The sequence below is a fragment of the Spermophilus citellus genome, assembly GCF_964194105.1.
Source record: "Spermophilus citellus genome assembly, chromosome: 1".
Classification (NCBI taxonomy): Eukaryota; Metazoa; Chordata; class Mammalia; order Rodentia; family Sciuridae; genus Spermophilus; species Spermophilus citellus.
In genome coordinates this window covers 188,214,706-188,235,471 of record NC_138182.1, presented here as the reverse complement: position 1 = coordinate 188,235,471, position 20,766 = coordinate 188,214,706, and the positions used below count along the sequence as shown (strand labels likewise).

At 45.2% G+C, this 20,766-nt stretch overlaps 1 protein-coding gene across 6 annotated transcripts in view; it reads right to left on the bottom strand.

Moving 5' to 3' along the window:
* FGF1 (fibroblast growth factor 1) overlaps positions 1-18,931 on the bottom strand; it is a 94,235-nt gene extending 75,304 nt beyond the window's left edge. For 4 of the 6 annotated variants that reach the window (XR_014022080.1, XM_081295101.1, XM_081295105.1 and 1 more), the window contains exons 1-2: positions 18,546-18,931; positions 7,646-7,800 (exon numbers count right to left, since the gene is read on the bottom strand). The gene's annotated coding sequence lies outside the window, so the exon portion shown is untranslated. Of the gene's footprint in view, positions 1-7,075; positions 7,229-7,645; positions 7,801-18,545 lie in introns of those variants that run through there. The other 2 variants (XM_081295102.1, XM_081295103.1) reach the window with 2 other exon arrangements.
* Between the last annotated feature and the right edge of the window lie 1,835 nt (positions 18,932-20,766).

Sequence of the window (20,766 nt, the reverse complement as noted above, 5' to 3'; positions counted from 1 at the left end):
GGTGAGAACAATTTCCTGAAAAGAACTTCAGTAGCTCAGGAAATAAAAGCAAGAATTGACAGATGGGATTAGATTACATTAAAAGGCTTCTGCACAGCAAAGGAAACAATCAATAGAGGGAAGAGACAGACAGACTACAGAATGGACAAAGACTTCACCAGTATTCATCTGACGGAGAATTGATATCCAGAATATAAAAAGAACGTGGAAAAAAACTCAACAACAAAAGAAACTAATCCAATCAAAAATAGGTGAATGATCTGAACAGACACTCCTCAAAAGAAGAAATACAATGGCTCATAAATATATTTAAAAATACTCAATATCTTTAGCTATCAAGTGCCAATCCAAACTACAATAAGATTCCATCTCACCCCAGTCAGAATGGCTATCATAAAAAAAATAATAACAACAAATGCTGGAGAGGATGTGGAGAAAAAAACACCCTTATACACTATGGGTGGGAATGTAAATTAGCATAGTGGCTATGGAGGACAGTATGAAGGGTCTTCAAAAATAGATAAATAAATAAATAAAAACCATATGATCCAGCTATAGCACCCCTAGGTACATGCCTGAAGGAATCAAAGACAGCATGCAATAGAGATAACTGCATACCTCGTTTATCATGACACTTTTCCCATAGCTAGGTATGGATACGAAAATGTGACATATATATATATATTGGATTATGATTTAGCCATAAAGCAGAACAAAATCATGCTTGCCATTTGCAGGAAAACAGATGAAACTGAAGAGCATCATGTCAAGAGAAATAAGCTAGACACAGAAAGCAAGTATAGCATGTTCTCTCTCATATGTGGGAAATAGAAAGAAAAAAAAAGATGACTTGAAAGGACCTGGGGCAAGGGGGAGATGGGGGGAGGATAAGAAAGGAAACAGGGAAGGGTGGGCTTGATGGGGCATGATATATGTGTGTATGGAAGCGTCACAGTGAAACCCGTTAGCCTGGGTAATTAATATGTGTTTATAAAAGAAATCAACAAAATAGAAAAAAGAAGAAGAACTGAAGAGTAACTATCAACTGGGATTAAGTACCATGAAGGAAAGAGACAGAATGGGGAGTAACGGGGAAGTGTCTTGGAGGAGTTGACAAGCACCGTGAGCACTGAGAATGGAAAAGAGGTCTGCTGTGACGAGACCTGGGGGCGTCTTCCAGGCAGGTGGAACCGCCAGGGCGAAGTCTCAGAGGCAGGAAAGGGCATGGAACAGCAGAGAACAAAGGGAAGCTACGGGGATGGAGTGGGCACTCTTGAGTGTATACCAAAGTGTGCTCCAGGGATTCTTCTTGCTTAGCCAAATCCAGTCCCTCTGCTCAAATCCAAATGAAGGGAATATTTTTTTGAGCCAGGCAAAGCCTATGGTAAAGGCTGGTGTGAGTTTCCACAGCAGGACTTTTGTTACATAGGGACTTACATATGGGGTACTTGAGAGATTTCCCAAGGATGGGAACGGTGGTCAAGGTGGGCAAGGAGCTCAGGCACCTGGCTGGGCTGGGATCTCCCTGCTCCCAGCACAGGCCTCAATGGCTGCATTTTGTGTGAAATTATAAATGAGGCAGAATTTGGCTTTGGAACTTCTCTTTTCAGCACCCTCAGCCCCTTTCAGATCCTTTCTAGAACCACTTCTCCCCCAATGTCCTCGGGGGCTCTGCCTGGGCTTCCTGGCCTCACCGCCGCCGTCCCCCATAGTCTGCTGCATACCTGGCTTCCTGCAGGCAAAGCACAGGCAGGCAGAGCAGAGCCTGCGTTCATCAGACCTCTGTGTCCTGCCAATGATTCTGAAGAAAGGTTCCCAGCTGCATGCACAGTAGTATGAGCCTGGTCCAGCTGTCACACTCAATAATTAGCCTCCCCAATAGGAAAAAAAAACTGTCCCTTTTAGAGCCTTCTCAATAGGGCCATGTAAACACCTAGAACATACACTGTTAGGCGACAACCATGGCTGGACACTATGTAGGAAGTGGCCTAGAACTCTACTCTCTAATGCCCATGCAGTCAACCCCGGGTCTGTGAAACCAAGGAGCCTGATGTCTTGCTTCAGGGCTGGCCCACCGCCAACCGGGGTCATCAGCATCTCTAGCCCAAGATGTTTTTATTTAATGAAATTTTTGCCCTGTGTAAGATCACTTCCTCCTCAGACTTTCTATAGCTGACAATTAAAGGGCCTAAATCCTCCACAGGGTCACGTGGTCTGACCCTGCCTGGCCCCCGGGCTCCCGTCTACCCACATTGACCTCTCCTCCAGGTACTAGGCAATGCCATGCTTCCTCATACCATGTGAACTTCCCACATGCTCTTCCCCAACCAGAAACATTCTGCTTTCCCTAACTGACACCTGCCAGTCCCTCAGATCTCAACCTCAGCATCCTTCCTCCTCATAACCTTCTCAGATCCCTTGCTTCCTCGATTGGGTCAGGACCTCTGCCATATGCTTTGCAGACCACCTTGGAGTCACTGCTTGATTGATGTCTGTACCTCCATCTATTCTCTAATATTCATGGTGGTGGGGACTGTGTTGCAGCCCGGGCACTCTCCCTGACACCCAGGAGGTTCCCTTTGAGTGAGCTGGATGAATCTGCAGTGGTCATCATTGGCCTTCATGTGCTCATCCTGTCCCCACTCCATCTCTTTCTCCTCCTGCCTCCCTTTTTCTTTACTTCCCGTTGGTTCCTCCCTCTTCTTTCTTTCTAATCCAGTCTTTCTTTCCTGATCCTTGAGCCAACTGTAGCTCCCCAAAACACCATGAAAGTCATCTGAAAGCTACTCTTGAGGTTTTTTTTAATTGCTATAACTTGACATAATATATTGACCTTCAACTAGATTGCTGGAGTCCAGAGTCAAGGTTTCTGCTGGTTTGGTTCCTTCCAAAGGCTGTGGGGGAATGTTCCAGGACTCTCCTTGGCTCATAGGTGGCCGTCTTCTTCCTAGTTCTCGTCATCTTCCCTCTATACATGTGTCCAAAGTTTCCCTTTTCATAAGGACACCAGACATTGTAGATTAGGGGCACCCTCTAATGATCTCATTTTTAATTTGATTATCTGTGAAAAGAACCTATCTCTAAATAAGGTCACAGTCTTGGGTACTGAGGGCTAAGGGGTACATTTGAGCATATTAATTTAACCCATAACATCTACCTCCACCTGCCCATTTCCCTAAACCACTTTGACTCATTGAATGAAATAAAAATAGGGAAGCAAAGGAACAGAATATCTTTTGAAGAGATTGCATGTGAGTTTGGGAATGTGGTGGAGACTCCATCAATGTGACCTGGAGAAAGACACCCCACCTAACAATGAGAAAGGAGGGCTGGACCGCTGGGCTAGAACCACTCTCATAGAATAGCCTAAGGGGTACATGTCTGGGCTCTGGTAACTGCTAGTCCTGAATTCAAATCCCAGCTGAGCCACTTTGGGGCAATGAGGGCTTTCCCTCTACTTGCAAAATGTGACTAATAATAGTGTCTAATATATGGGATTGCTGTGGAGAATTAATGAGAGATTAGCATAGTGGAGGGCCTAGCAGTGTGCCTAGGACAGAATAACTCAATATACAGAAAGTGTGTGCTTGTCATTTCTAGAATAGGTAGAGGTCCAGTCAGGTAATTCAAGAAGTAATGACAAAGAAGAAGTTAAGTGCCACTGATTCTGGCCCCCAAACCCTGTGTTCCCTTACCAGTAATACTGAAGGGAGTCAGAGCAACAGCCAGACCTTCTCTAATTGTGAGTTTCTTCTATTGTGATCTATGGACCAAGGAGACAGCAAGATAATGCCACCATATTCCCTGTGGCACAGAATCACCTGGGCCCCATCCAGGAAATTCAGAATCTGGGTCCCCTCATGGACCCACTGAATCACTACTGCCCCAACAACTCAGCAACCTGAATTTTTAACAAGTTCCTCTGTGATTCTTATGCTCGTTAAAGTTTGAAAACCCCTGGACCAGACTATGGTTCCTGGAGGAACAGGGATGAGTCACGCCCATGAGTAATCCTGCACATCCACACCACCCTGGTGCCAGGTGCACGCCCCTCACACCTGTTTGCATCACCGGCATTCCTCGGACAAAGCCAGAGAGCTAACCTTGAGCAATTAGGCATAAACCAAATCTCTGTAAGTTACACTTTAAATGTACCTTTTAGAGGGATCACATCTTTTATATAATTAAACGTTACTGTGGTCAGACATTTAGTTTTTGATTATCCATTTCTCCTCTTCCCACAACTAGGGTCATCCAATGCTAACCTCAGACTTAACTCAAGATGACCTCTGACCTTAAGTTTGAGTGGGGGAGGGAGACCTGGCCCAGTTTTGCTGGCTGTGCCTGTGTCTCTGTCATCAGACTGCATTTCTTTTGTTCTTGGGCACCATCCTCTGCCTGCTTCAGCAAAACCAGAGACCCACCTCGTCCCTCCATGCCAGCATTCATATCTTGTTCCCAAAGAGTGTAGGTCTTCAATAATGAGATTCTGCCTGTGGCCCAAGAAAGGGTCCTGCCACCTCTCAGCAGTTAATGATTCCTGGCCTATTTTCTAGGGTCTTCCAATATCACCTCTTGCTGAATTCCTGTTACCAAATTCCACCTGCCTCTCAAGACACTTCCCATACCCCCCAAAACAAATGAAGCACCCCCACCCCTCCACCCTGTAAGGAGTATAGCAATCTGGAAAAACCTGATGTGAAGCTCGGCTCTGCTACCTGGTAGCTGTGGGACCACAAGCAAACGACCCACCCACTGAACTTCAATTCCTGTGTCTGTAACAGCCCCTATTCCACAGGGTTGTTTCAAGAATCCAGTGAGTGGGTACACTAAAGTCTAGCCCAGCACCCGGACATAGGGAGGACAAGCAATGCTGGAACCAGGACAGAAGCTCTTCTGTTTCTGACGCTCATAGAGGCAAACAAAACCCCATGCCAAGGCCAAAGTGCCTCAGTGCTGCCAAAAGGCGGCACTCACGGTCAATTGTAGGGTATCGCGCTTGGGCCTCTGGAACAAATGGACTTGTGGGCAGCCTCTTCAGAGCTCATCTTTTAATAATGTTAACAGTAAACACTCACATGGCACTCACTGTAATCCAGGCACAATACTAAGGTTGTTACTCCTTTCATCCTTTCAAGGTTGGGGCTGGGAAGGTAGCTCAGTGATGTATGCTTGTCTAGCACTACAGGGCCCTGGGTTCCATTCCCAGCACCAAAAAAAAAAAAAAAAAAAAAAAAAAAAAAATTAAAATTAAAAATATTAAGATTGGAACTTCATCATTCCTCTTCACAAGGCACAGAACTCATAAGAGGCAGAGTAAGAATTTGGACCCAAGGCAGCCTGGCTGCAGAATCCAGGTACTCAGCCACCATTGTTATACAGCTTCTCTATCATAGTATGATTCAGGTGTTAAAACAATGGCTATTCCCTCCCTCTCCTTTCTCTTTCTCTAGGCCATTGACCCAGAAGCCTGCTCTTGCCCTGTACCTTGGGTTCCTTTACTTACCTTCCAACTGAGTTGAACAACTATCAGCCCAACTCACCTCTGTACCTGCCCAGCCAGTAGGTTCCCTCCCTATTCTGTGGTTGATTGGGGCTGAATCCAATCACATCTGAAATGAAACACCCTGTGGGTACTTAATGAACAATTGTTGCTTAGTGAATCCTTCCATAAGGAAAAATACCCACTGTTTGTCTGTTTATATAATGTGTAGACATTAGCTTTACATAAAGCAGGGTATGTCATGTCTATGGCATGAGTGGCTACAGAATATTTTCCCTGCAGCCCAAACCAATGGGTACTGCATCAGCCAAGCAAAGCCTGTTTAATGAGGTGGAAGCGGGTGTGCCTCCACTCTGCACAATACCTAGCTCCTGGCAGCTGGCACAGTGACAGTTCATGATCCATTTATAGCTTATTCAGGGTCCACAGATTGCATTCCTGCAGAGAGACTGCCACACTGTCTCTCCCAGAACTGGACATCCCTACACAAGTATAGATGGAGTTTGTGGACGTCCACTCACCATCTCCCTGAAAGTGCCTTCATCCTGGTCAGTGCTACACACCCCTAAGACACATCACTGGACCAGATCCTGCTTTCTTATTTTTGAAACCAGGTCAGGTATATATAAACACCAGATTTAGGAGAAGGTTTACTTATTGTTTTCCTGCTTCACTTTTTGATAATACCTTTGCTTTTGATTAAGTACTTCATTTGCAAACTAATTTAGTCATACTAAAAAAAAAAAGTCTCCCTGCATCTTCAGCCAGCTGCCCTTAGCAGTGAACTGGTGATCTTGCCCTCAGAGACACATTCTTAAGAGGGGACTTTCCTAGGAAGTCCTCAGTGACCAACACAAAGAAAACAAAGGGAAAAGAGATTTGTGGCTGTGAATCAGAGGCTCCACCAAAATCCACACTTATTCACACAGACAAAGCAGCTGGTCAACCCTTCCCCAGATACCACCTCCCAAAGCAAGACCCATTCTTTTAAAGCCTTTGCCACTGTCGGGCTGGCTCTTCCTCAGGTAGAGTCACCAGGAGGCAGCCTGGCTTGCCTTCCTCTGGATGCTCATGTCCTCCCCCTAGAGCCCGGGGAGAATTAAAGGGAGGTGCTGGAAGGAGGAGATGGGGAGGTGGATGAAGAGAAAGCACAGAGTGCCTGAGTTCTGCTGAGACACAGTGAGCTCTCGGACCTGAGATGGGAGGTGAGGTCTCTGAAAAATGGTACTTGATAAAATACCTGAAATTCCCATCCCAGCACTGGAGTCTGAATTCCTCAAGAGCTCCTGTCTAGAAGCCCTGCATACTTTTGGCCATATAAATGCCAGGTGGGTGGAGATTGCCCGGGTGACAGAGAATGTGCCCAGGGATCAGCCATTCTGGCCTCTTTGCTACTGGTGCCTATGGGAGGGGTTCTGAGATAAGGATGGTGATAGCCGAAGATGACCAGAAGGTAGAGTAAGAAATAACCCAGAATACTGCCCTTCAAAGTATCAAGCTCACACCCTCAGAGAATCCTACATTTCAGCCTGATTTTTATAGCAGGAGGATGATAAAATCTAAGCTGCTCACCGTGTTGACAGGTCGCCCCTTGCGGCTGAATTTCCAGGCTATCCAGGAGAGTGTGACACAGCAATATAATGTCAGCCAGACGCCCTGCAGTACCACTCTCGGCTTCCGCTGAACCGCAGGACTGCAAATAGCACTTAGTAAATGAGAACATTCCTGGCCCCTCTGGTGCTGGGGCTGGCACTGGGGGCGGCGTGAAGATAATGGGGCAGCATGGTGCATGATTACTTTTGCAGTCTCTAAATTGTCAGTGCTATTTTTACATATCTGTGGCATCAGCGAGACCTTCCCCCTGAGCAGTCTGCACCATGATTCCTGCCCAGCCGGAGCGGAGCTTCTTGAGGTTCACTTGCAGGAGTGCTGGCTCCAGCACTATCTGCTCTGAACACTTTTCTGCCTGACTTTTCTCTTTTTATCTTCTTCTCCAAGTGTCCTTAGACTTACACCAAGGGACACACACACACACACACACACACACACACACACACACACACACCATATACAACCTCCACACATACAACCTCAGCTCTGGATAGAACCTAGTCTCCCCAGAGGAAACTCCCTGATTCTTACCCAAAGAGCTCGTAGGCTGAAGGCTGTCCTCGCTCCTGGCGGGGAAACAGAATCCACTTGGTGTCCTCTGCTCTATGTCTGTCACTGTCACCTTGCTGCGGCTGCTTCTCCAGCAGTCCCAAGCCGGCTCTCTGAACCTCTGGGCTACTGTAGCTCTGTGTGGGGAGAGGGACGGGCCATGGCATGCACATCAGGTTGCTGGCCTGCCTCCAGACGCCATGCCGCAGAGCGGGCCACCAGTCCCAGAGGGCTGTGTGGGAAGGGGAGGGTGGGGGGAAGGCAAGGGGTAGGGGGCTGGGAATGTCAGTCTCTAAGTCTGTCTCTGGCCCTTGTTTATCAGCAGAGGGGACCTGCCTGTCGACCACCACCCAGACCCAGTCCGCCTACAGCAATGCACACATAGCTCTCGGCACCCCCAACTCCGGGCAGCTGGCAGCAGGCCCAGGAACACACAGGCTCTGGCCCACAGAGAGAGGCAGAGATGGCAGACAGTGGCAGCAACTACACCGGCTGTTATTTTAACATGGTTTGTCTTGGGGCAAATGCCTGAGATGAATGGACTACTGGCCCGTCTGACCAGAATCCTGTTTATTTTGAAGCCTCAGTCACCAGGGAAACAGCAGGTCGTGGCTCAGAGACACTCCTCTGGAACCAGAGGCCTGAAGGATGAAAGGGAGCCCTTTTCTGTTCTGTCATCTGGCATCCTCGCACAGGGTGTAGGTGTGTCTCTGTGTGGCAGTGTCTGTCTGTCTGTGCCCTTCCCAGAGCTAAGCCCTAGAAAAGGTACCCTGCAAAGCCCGTCAAGGCGATGGCTGTCCAGGTTAGGACTGGGGAGGGGCTGCAGAGGGGATATTTCTATCATTCCTCACCACCGTGCAAGCCTATCCCTATTGGACTAGGTGAAGCCCCAGGTGAGCCCAGTGTCAGGTGAGGATTCCTTCTATGGGCCTTGAACATCGTCTCTATATTGATGCCAGGATAGGAAGGAAGGAAGGAAGGTAGGTAGGTGTCTATACAAATACTATTTGGCCAGAAGGTGGGAATGAAGGTGGACAGGAAGGGTATGGATGAAGGGGTGTCTTTGAAGAAACCAAATGGAAACATGATTAATAGTTCTCTATAATTGGTGAAGAATCCCTTTTCCTTACACAGATGCTTGAGCCTGGGAGACTTGAGTGGGGTGTGAGTGTGTGCGTGTGTGTGTGCGCGCGTGACCATGGATAATTCAGATAGAGACAGGTTGACCTGCTGCAGCTGAAAATGAGCTCTCTAATCTCTCCATCCTAGGACAGCTGCTTGGGTGCAGGGAAGGCGGAGGTGGAGAGTATTTTCTGCACAGAGTATCTGGGGGCCCACTCAGGTGCCTTCAGAAGGGAGGGGCCCCGGGGAGCTCCGGGGTCAGAGGCTCAGATATTACACGACTCTGATCATGGATCTCCAAAACTGGACTGAAAAAAAATTGATTTTTCCAAACCCTATTAGCTGGAACCTTTGTGAACTGTCATTTCCACATACTCAAAGGAAACTGATAATTTGCTTTAAAACATAATAATCTTCCTGAGAATTTGCAAGATTCCAAAGAACCTTCTCAAGTATAGATAAAAATGCTTTGGACAGTTGTCTTCTAAATTTTGGAGAATGATTATGCTACATCGAGTATGTGTTAACTCCTTTTAGCTACATGAAATAGCAGTGTTGGAAGTGAGAGAATGCCCTAACAATCTGGAGTTCAGAGAGGCATTCTTTCTTTGCCACATCTGCTGGGAGAATGAAGACCATTCTGGCAATCAGACTGTGGATATTCCAAAAAATGTTGACATCACTCTGAATGGAACTTCAGGAACCCTACTTCATCACATCAGCATAGAAACTAGTCTCCTTCAAAGAAGAGGCCCTGTGCTCAGGGGTGGTGGAGAAGGCCCTGGCTCCCATTCCCACCCTCTGCAGTCATCTACAGGACCTGACCAGGAGTTCACATCACTTTCTACAAGATGAGGTCTATGTGTGTGTGCACTGCCCCGTCAACGTCCTCACTCAGGACCATGGGTCTTTTGTTGAAATCCAAAATGTCTTGGGTGAAAAATACCTCCACAGAGTTCAAGTGAAGCCCAGGTGCTGCTTCTTTAGTCTCTAAAGCCCAGAAGATTGAGAATCCTTGAAGGAAATGACAGTGAACTTGTATCAAATTCAGCTGTCCTGATTCAACAAGCCACAAAATAAGACAAGGATATCAGAAGATGTTTGGGTGGCATCTGTCTTTGAAAAAGGAACAGTACAGCAGCCTGATGAGTAAGATACAAGTGCTGTCCAGCTTTGGAAACAAGATCCCAGATTATAACACCAATTTGTGGAATTTTGATGAGGCGACAAAAGACCTCTCTGTTGAGCTTGGGGCCACACCTCTACTCCCAGCTACTCAGAAGGCTCAAGAGGACTCCAAGCTGGAGGCCAGCCTCAAGAGAGACCCTCTCTCAAATTTTAAAAAGAGATGGAGATACAGCTCAGTGGTAGAGGGCTTGCCTACCATGTACAAGACCCTGGGTCCAACCCCCAATACCACAAAGGGAAAAAAGAGACTTCTATTTTAAAAAAAGATGCAGACCCAAAAGATTGGGTTGCAATCCCAATTAAAGTCCCCACTGTGACCAAAACCAGGTCTCCCTACTTCAGATGTCATTGGTCCTTCCTAGGCAACTTAGCCCAGGGCTCCAAATTCACCCTTTCCTAGGGGATATCAGTAAGACTTGTATCATTTCTGCCAACTCACAGGATCATTTTGACAATTTCATGTGTCCAGGTGTTTGAGGATACAAAGCAAAATCATTATTTTAGTTTATTTCTCTATTATATGCAGTTGTGAAACACTATTTAGCGCGTGTGCGCGCACGCGCGCGCGCACACACACACACACACACACACACACAGTTTTTAGGCAAATGTAATCCTGGCTATTAACACACATATCAGTCTCTACTATTTGTTGGGTATTCAGCAATGTCATGATCCAAATAGTGGTAAATAAGGATTCCTCAGTTTCTTAACATATTTACTGTAATATAATTTCTCTCAATGTTGAAATTTCTTAAAATTTCATTTTAACATCCCTCAATTTCAATATTTATTTCAACTTCTGTGTCAAGGATCTAGATTTATCTCTTAAATAATATACATTGAAGTTTTTTTTTTTTTCTTAAGTCCTAAGACATGATAATGTGGATGCTTTTAGCCCCACTGTTATTTAGAGTAGGGAGGGACTCTGAGATTACCTAGTAGAAAAGTCTGGTGTCGGAATAACCCTTCATCTCTGAGCCAGGAAATAGTTTGTGGAAATAATAGCTGTGAAAGCCACTAATTAAGTAGCCACAGTATACTAGATCCTATACAGCATAAGTTACAGAGAGTATATCTTTCCTCAAAGCTCTTATACTACTTTAAAGGCTATTTCTGCTATGATAAAACCAAATATAAGAACCAAACTACCACTGCAGAGAGACGAAGAAAATAATGGATTCAGGAACAAACAAAAATCCCAGGATGTTTATACGTAGAGAGGTGGGTTTGCCAGGGTCACGCCATCTGAACCAGGGGGACTGGTACTGGAGCACCTAGGCAGTAACTATTACACAAAGTAGCTCCAAACCTTTCGTGAGAGCTTTAGAAGGGTGACAAAGGAAGAAAGGGACATTGCAGAGCCTCTGAAAAATCAGACCTAAAACCCTCGCTTTTTAACTTCACCAACATGAAAGCAGGAATAGAGCATGATGGGTAGACAAAGCAGGGTTCAGAATGGCCCTGATGTTTTCTTCCTCTCCTGGCACAACATAGCCAAGTCTTTTTATTGTTGTTGTGCTTTTCAGTCATGCATGATAACAGAGTTGTCCTTGAATCTTCAGACTGACATTGGATATTTGCTTTACAATTTCCCCCTTCATTCCTCCTGTTTACAGAAATGATGCCATTCTGTGAAATGCACACCAGGCCCAGTGTGTTTTCTTCCTAATCTCATTCAACCTTGTTCAGGCACAACAAATCCTAATCAGCTGACAGGAGAAATCAGATGCTGCATGCCACTCTCTTTCCCCAACAGAGCATTTCCTTATGTTTATGTCCAATCAGGCAGTTAAATGAAGGGCATCCTGGCATCCTGGTGCGCCAGCTGCCAAGAGGATGGAGGGCCCTGGGAAATGCTGCAGACATGGATGGGAAATGGCAGTCATTGTCCAAGGAGACCTGACCCAACACCAGAGCCGCAGGACAGAAACTGGGTCCAGTGGCTCTCAAGAACAGAGACGCCTTGTCCCAGTCCTACAGTAACCCAAGAATGGGACTTTGCCCCAGTTTGTCAGCCAGATCTCCATCAACATCCAGGCGAGTTGCTCGGAAAGGGGCCTACCCATGGGACGTGGGCTGCTTCTCCCTGATGTTGAACACATTGCGTATTCTATTTTAAAATATTTTATTCTTAAATAAAAGGAAAACTTCATGTACATGATAAAAATGCTTAATGTACAGAGAAGTATAACATGATCCTCAGTAACCCTCTTCTTCCCCCAAAATAACCACTATTAATTTTGTGTGAGGGTGGGGGTGTCTTTTCAGGGGAAATGGGTGTGTGTGTGTGTGTGTGTGTGTGTGTGTGTGTGTGTCTGTGTGTGTTTAAAAATAGTTTATTTACTGTGTACAATGCCCTGCATCATTTTTTTCACTTAATAATAGATCTTTGCAAATCAGTCCATTCAAGCGTCAGTATTTCTTGCCTGAATTACTTCAACAGCCCCCTAACTTGCCTCCTGCTTCTGCCCTTAGCTTTTATAGTTCATTCTAGAAGTTCACTGGGAAAAGGTAAATTACATTACATCCTTCTTTGTTCAAAACTGTCCAATGCCTTTCCCTTGCACTGACAGCAAGAACTAAGCTTGAACACTAAGTTCAAGCCTCTCCAAGTTTACTCCCTATGCATTATCCTTTGCTCACTGTGCTCTAGTGACATTGCTCCTTCTATGAGCCAAGCTTGGTCATACCCCAGGGCCTTTGCATTTGCTGTTTCCTCTACCTGAAATGTACACATTTATTTTCTGCTGCTAGATTCCTTGCATGACTGGCTTTTTCTTGTCCTTCTGGTCTCAGCTCAGACCATCTCTTGCCTGACCACCTGTTCTAAACTCACCCCTCCTCACTGTCCTCCACATCCACCTGCTTTCTTTTTTTTTTTCACAGAACTTATAAATATCTGAAAATTGTAACATTCATAAAATGTTTGTTTTTAATCACCCCTGCCATGCATACTGAAACTCCATGAGAGCGGGGACTTTATCTCTTTGCTGTTGTACACCAAGTGTTTCACAAACCTGGATGTGCACTAGACTCACCTTAACGGTTGTTAAAATAGAGATTGTTTAGCATGAAGTAAGCCAATCCCCCAAAACCAAAGGCCGAATGTTCTCTCTGATAAGTGGATGCTGATCCATAATGGGGGGGGGGTCATGGGGAAAATGGAGAAACTTTGATTGGGCAAAGGGGTGGAAGGGGTGGGGAGGGGCCATGCGGGCAGGAAAGATGGTGGAATGAAATGGACATCATTACCCAAGTACATGTATGACTGTACATATGGTGCGATGCTACATCGTGTACAATCAGAAAAATGAAAAGTTGTGCTGCAATTGTGTTCAAAAGGCATTCTGCTGTCATGTATACCTAATTAAAATTAATTAACTAATTATAAAAAATAGAGATTGCTGGGTTTCTAATTCGGTAGGTCTGGGATGGACCCATCACATTAGAATTTGCCTTTCTAACAAGTTCTCCAGTTGCTGGTGCGGTGACAGTGCTTGGAGAGCCACCAGTCTGGACAATGCCCGGCACACTGTGGGCATTGCCTGTACCTCTTTGTGCAAGGCCTGCACATGAGGCTGTGCCACTTCTTTGTAGCAACATTTTCTGTGACAGGAAAGTCCTGAGTTTTGTCAGATAATATGGTTAATCTGCTCCTTGGATTTGTCAGCTGGATATTAAAACTCTAAAGCTTTATAGGCCCAAGAGGAGCCAGTGACAGTCACTCTTTGTCCCCTGCCTCAGCAGGTGGTCAAGCCAAAAGATGGTGCTGCTCCTGTGGAATGTGACAGAGGACCTCCCCAGGAGTAGTCAGACAGGCCTCCCCTGCCACGGCTCAGCATTATAAATCTGGTTTCAGATTCAGCCTCCATGCACTGGAACATTCTAACCACGTACAGTACCTGGACCCCACCAGGTTGTGAAATGGATAAAACCCAGTGGTCTTTCCAAGTCACAAAATCCCTCGAACATCTGACAAGATCTACAACCCTATTCCCCAGGAAAATAAATGTGGGTACACATGCCGCACACACACACGTCCACACATCCACACACTCTCACACACGTTTTTATGTTTAATTTCAGGAAGTTAGAAGATGCCCCAACTCCTGATCCCACTGGTTATTTAAATCCCTGATTTAATCGGAGGATTAACTATAAGAAGAATGATCTTAGAGGAAAACATTAATGAGATTTATCACCTTAGAATGGGGAATACTTTTTGCAGCATGATTTGAAACCCAGAAGTGAAAATAGAATGAGATTGATTCCATAAAATTTATAATGACCTTTACAAAAGGGAGTGGGGATCTTCTTGGTTCAGCCTCCAGGGAGAAATCTATGGCGCCATCTGTTCCATCTATTGTCTTTCCACTGGAATTATGTGAGTGGTCTGTGGCCAGGCTCTATGGAGCAAGAGGTGAGCTTATCAGAGCAGACAGGGTAGGACTACATCCTTCAGCAAAATTGTCACTAAGTTCATGATTCCACTAGCAGTGGTTTGGGATTTTTTTTTTTTTTTTTTTTTTTTTTTTTGGTACTGGGGATTGAACCCAGGGGTACTTACCACTGAGCTACATCTGTAGCCCTTCCTAAATTGCTGAGGCTGGCCTCGGACTTACAATCCCCTTGACTCAGCCTCCCAAATCACTGAGATTACAGGCATGCACCACCAAGCCCACCCAGCCCAGCTTGGATTGAGATGTTTTTTAAACAACTATATTGAGTTATAAATCACATATCATATTTCTCATCCATTTAAAGTGGACAAACTGGGTTTTCACAAAGCTGGGTAACCCTCATCACTATCATTTCAGAATATTTTTGTCACCCAAAAAGAACCCCTAAACCCGTGAATAGTCATTCCCCATTCCTGCTTCCTTTCAGATTCATGCAACCACTAAGCTACTTTTTATAGATTTTCCTGTTCTGACCATTTCCTATAAACAGAACCATACAATATGAACTTTCCCCCTTAGCATAATGTCTTCAAGTTTTACCTATGTTGTAGCATATCAAAATTTGTTTCCTTTTTATTGCTAAATATTTCATTGTATGAATGCAATACATTTTATTGATCCATTCATCAGCTAGTGTATATTTGCACTGTTCCCTCCGTCTGGTTATTTCAATAATGCTGCTATTCCCGGGTACAATAATCCACAACTGTAATTCCAGCTATTCTGAAAGCTGAGGCAGGAGAATCCAAATTCAAGGTCAACCTGGCAACATGGGGAGATTCTGTCTCAAAATAAAAGATGAGAAAAAGGGCTGGTAGAGTGCCCCTGAGTTCAATCCCTAGTAACACACACACATGCACACACACACAAATCTGTTGTGAATGTTCATGGCAAGTCTTTGTATGAACATAGACTTTGTATAAACAAGTTTTCATTTCTCTTGTGTTTTTTTATCTTAAGGATTATATGTATATATTTTATATAGATATAATTTATATACATATATGTAGGTATAACATATATATACATATACACATAATGTATGATATATAATATATAAGTGTGTATATTGCATATATGATATATGTAACACATGACATGATGTTATGTAATACATATACACATATATGTGTGTTTATTTATTTACTTATCACCTATCTTAACTTCATGGAGAAGCCAGCAGACCTGGATCCTAAAGACCTCGGAAAACTTCCATTTCCAGTCTGGGACCTGGAGTACAGTCTCAAGACGTGCTCAGTCTCACTGCCTCAGATGTGCCATCAATAGAGGCAAGGCAGGTGAGAACACCAGTTCTTTAGCCCTCTCACAGGATGTTGTGAAGATAAATAAAATGACGTAAATCAAATAGGATCTGCTCTTTTGAAGACACTAACTCATATGAACAGGCTCGTGCATGTCCAATTCACAGCATGCGCTCAGACCAGGGTTTTGCCAACACAGCCAGAGGCCTGTGGCTTGTAATGTAAGGGCATAGTGGGTATAATAAACATGTTTTCTCAATATTTTGGTTTCCTTTGAGATCAGAATTTTGTTGCCATTCAAATCCTGTCAGCTGCCTTTGAGGCAAAGTCCCCAGCTTGGTCACCCTAGTCAGGGGCAGGGGAAAGTGCAGGTTCATGCCTTGTGACTGGTGGCCAGAGGAGCAAGTTCACATTCTAAAGCCTGCTCCAGCCAACGTTTTCCCACTAATTAAAAAGCACCTGGCTCTCTACAGAGCTCCAGAGGCACCTCCTTTTGTGAAATCCCTGACCCCTTGACCCTTTGATGGCTCTGGAGCAGGGGCCTGTACTCGCACCCCTGGGTAGAATCTAATAAGAACCTCCCCCCATAGAGGCACTGAAAGGCCAGGTGGCAGAAGGGTGGGAGAAATAGCTGAGCTTCCTCAGGCCATCTGAACAATCACTGCAGCCCACCCCTCTGCAGCAGGAAATCTGACTAATTAGCATGTAAATGATGACTGGAATAGGAAATGAGATGATAGGCTTGTCTGTGTTCTAGCCCCAGCGTCCCCACTTCCTAGCTATATGTTTTAGGACAGTGACTTCCTTATTTGAGACTCAGTTTCCCTATTTGCTAAATGGGACAATAACAGTACCTGCCTGGTAGGGTTGCCAGAAGGAGTGCTGAGATGACACCTCTAGGGGCTCCGCATGCATTCTGAACTCAATCAATGTCTGCCACAGTCAGGAAACTACTTTTAAAGCCAGAATTTAGGGCCTAAGCAATCTAGCCATCCTTCCTATTTAGGGAGGTTCATTCTCTATTGGCCAATTGAATTAGACTCGCTTACTTGGGCACCTACTCTTTGTTAACTAGCACAGACAAGACTAGAGACAAAACTTAATTTTCTCCCATGAATGTGAAATTCAAGTTGGGAGAGAAACGGAGAATATGAAGTTCTTAAAGAACATGCAAACAGTAATCAATAATCCTGACACTTGGTTCAGGTTCAAAGAGGAGAGACAGCAGAAAATTCTGGAAGAGCCAGACAAGGGCCCAAAGGGAAGCAGCACTGAGGCTGGTCCTTGAGAGGCAAGATGATTTCACATCAGTACAGGGGAAACAGACCTGAGCAGGGATGGGTAAGGGTAAAGGAAACCCAGGAGAGCAGGGGCAGTGTGGGGCCCAGGCAGGTTGGGGTATGGTGCATGGCTAGAGACTGAGCTAGGCAAACCTGGCATCTGTGGCTTCCCTGGTATTTAGGGTCTTTAGGAATGACATGCATGGGGTCTTTTCATCCCCTGTCCTAGTAATAATTATCCTTCCTATGAAACCTTCTGTTACAAATGCATTTTTGTGGAGTGAAAGAGGGAGGAGGAGTTACATTGGAGGAGCTTTGACTCTCAGTCTAGATCATTGCAAAAAGAGCAACACAGTGACCACCACTGACCTTGACCACCCTACATCTACCCCCAGCCCTCCTCCTGGGACTGCATGTGGTTTTGGATGGGGGTGACAACACCCAGTGGTGCAGTCCTCACACCGGATCTATGAGAAGCAATCCTGAAACTCTGGGTAGGAACCTTGGGAATGAGAAGCACCTGTTTTTGCAGGATGGCCCTCCAAGGAGGGTGTGAGCCTGAGCCGCAGGCAGTCATGTTACCACCACAAAGCAAGTCCTCCTGGAAACAGAATGACATAGTGGTCACAAGGCCAAGAGATGAGAAAGGCAGATTCAGGAGGCCACTGTCTGCATACCTGACCTACTATACCAAAACCTTGGCTTTTCAGTTACATAAGAGAAAACAAAATTTTTCTCTTTTTGCCCAAGACCCTTCCAAATGAATTTCAGTCTATGGTCACTAAAAGAATACAGGCTGCCCTTAGACTTCTCAGCATGGATATTTGTAGTCCACAGCCCAGGCACAGCCTGTGTCCAGGATAACAGTACGCAGGTACAAAAGATAGTGGCCTCAGTACACATCCCTAAATAGGCACACATCCATGTGACATGCTTGGGTGTACAGAAACATAGGAAGGGGAGACCGAGCTGCAAAACTGGTTCCACCTCTTTGTGCCTTGATTCTGCTTACAGAGAAGTTCTCCCCAGACCCTTGATTTTATTCCCGTTGTTCTCAACCAGGGTAATGAGTTCTCGGATCTGTTAGGCATGTTTTGCTGGGCTCCAAGGAGTCAGGAAGAGATGGGGAGAGGAAGCTCTGCAGATCCCATTTTCGTTTTTCCTTTTTGCCTAATAACAAAGAATCGGCTGGCATCCTTTTATTTCCTATTTCATGCAGTGCTTTTTAAAATGAAGCATTAACTCTACTGTCATGGGATTTGTCTAATGATTTCCTGGTACACATCTTCTTGGATCTCAGCAAAGATAATTCTCTTGGTAGGAATCACTTCCTGCTTTCCCGCTAAGAACTAGACCTGCCTAGTTCTTTCTGGGAGTCAATTGGCCTCTGCAGGAGAGAATCTTTTATACCAGCATCATCACAGAGCCTCAAGCCTGCCACAGGCCCAGACCCAGGAAGGGAGGAGGAAGGCGTGGGGGATGGGGAAGAGCATTCGTGCTGAACACAAGCCTGAAGCCAGGTGACAGTCTGTAGCAATCCCAGCCCTACAGAAACAGATGCACTCACCTCTTTGCCTGGGCTCTGGGGCGCTGTCTTTCTGGGGCCCTGGTCGCTGCTGCAGCATTCACACTGTACTGCAGGCAGGCCGCTGTAGGAGGAAGGGAGTTCCCATCACCATCAGAAGGGAGTGTCCTTCAAGAAAGGAGGCGATGCCCTTATCCCCTTGGAAGTTATTGGATTCGCTGGTCCTCACTCTCCTTGCTCCCTTTTTGGTGTGAGTAGAGCTCCAAGAAGCCCCGAGAGAAGGGCTCAGTGACACACACCACGCACCCTCCCTGATAGCAGGTTGGCCTCCTGGCTTTGGGGGCTTGGGAAGGGAGTGTGTCCTGAGCACTATCATGCAGCTGAGCTGGTGTGCCCATAGGAAGCCCAAGGACAAGCACTCGTGAACTTCTCTCTCTCCCGCTCATGTGATCTTATTTTTGGACTGGACACACGAGCTATTTGGGGGCTGGACAGCTGCCAGGTGAAAGGACAAGTATCTCATCCAAATCGTCTCCATGCCCCTCTCTGGGCATGATCTAGTCCCTGATCCTTTTCCCCATTCGAAGCAGAGGAAGGAGTGAGGGTCTTGCTACAAGCAATTTGTGCAACTTAACCAATTTTTTCTCCAACTAGTTGACTGCTACCCTTTGAGGTTTCACAGGGGATAAAAATCATTACCCGAGGCAGGCGGGTGTTTCTGAGCTGGTGACCATGTCAAGCAATCATACACCCTATTTTAGTCTCAGAGACCCTCTCATCAACATTGGGGCAACCCTGGAAGGCATGTGTAAGCTATGTTGAGGGAGATGGTGGACTCTAAGTTTCTGCTTTCCTCCCCTGGTTGTTCCTGCTTCTAACTCCTAGGCTTATAAAACTTACAACATCAAAATTGCTTGATTTTTCACCTCTGATTCTTCCTCTTTGGACACGAATGGAGAACTGAAACAGGCATGCCCGACCAAATGCCAATTCCATATTATCATCTTTACCACCATCACTGTAATTACTGAGCTCATGCTAAATGCCATTCACATGCTGAGCACCTTTCATGTCTGGTCTCTAATTCTCACAGCAGCTTACCAGGAAAGTGGCATTGTTGCTATCTGACAGCCAGGAAAGCTGAGGTTAGGAATGGCCCTGAATTTAACCTTTGGAAAGCCTATAGTGAGATCAGAGCTCTGGACCCTCTGACTACAGAGTTGGGGCTCTTGATCACTTTGCTCTGCTGCTTCCTATAAGTGTTGAAATTTCTCTGTTGCTTTCATTTAATAAGATCAAAACCAAAAACTTTATGGTTGACTCAGACCCATAACTATAATCCTTGATTTCTTTTCTAAATTCAGTTCTTACAGGGAAAAGAGATTAAGGTTTTTACAGCCCCCGGCCCTGATTTTAGGTGAATGGAGGATTTCTAGCCTCCGTTCTTATTGGAGGAATTTCCTATGAATAATTCACTGTGCAAACACACACACTAGAGAGGCCAGGGCAAGGCCCCCACTGAATACAAGCCAAATTGCCTTTTCTGCTGCCTGAGGGATAGCCAGCCATGAGCCCAACAGCTTGTCCAACACTGCCCTCTGCAGGCTGTTGGGCTGCATTACCCCAGGATAATGGTCTTCAGCCTTACCAAGAATGATTTTTTAGAGGATCAATTTTTAGGTTCTCTGTTTCTGTGAATACTCCTTCCTAAAACTGGTTTACCTTAGAACATGGTTGTGTTAATAATAATAATTTTTCTCCTAGGATATAAAAGTAAAGACATCCTGGTTGTTCTGCAAATCTTCATAAGGTACCTTTTTCTCAGGTGAAAAATTCTCCAGGTTCCCAAACTGAAAGCTTCCTTTGATGGTTTAATTCAACTTTCTTTAATGACTCATTAGGCATTTTTTTCATTTGACAACTTTTTCTTCCATACCTTTAATGTCAAAGGATATAATTGTGGAGCAAATCAAAGAGAATCTTGGAATAAAAATAACAGAATAATAGGTGTACTTAAAGAATGATGTCATAATTTAATTTTAAAATTCTGATATTTAAAATATGGTGGAAGTAATAACCTTCAAAGCACATAAACTTAATCTGAAAATTAACATATCAAGTTTGAAAGGTGTATACCAGTAACATTGTTTTTCACAATTGTTTTAGAAGGCACAAGAGCAAAACTTCATGAAGGTTAGCCAGGGTGGTGGCAAATACCTATAATACCAGCAGCTCTGGAGGTTGAGGCAGGAGGATTGCAAGT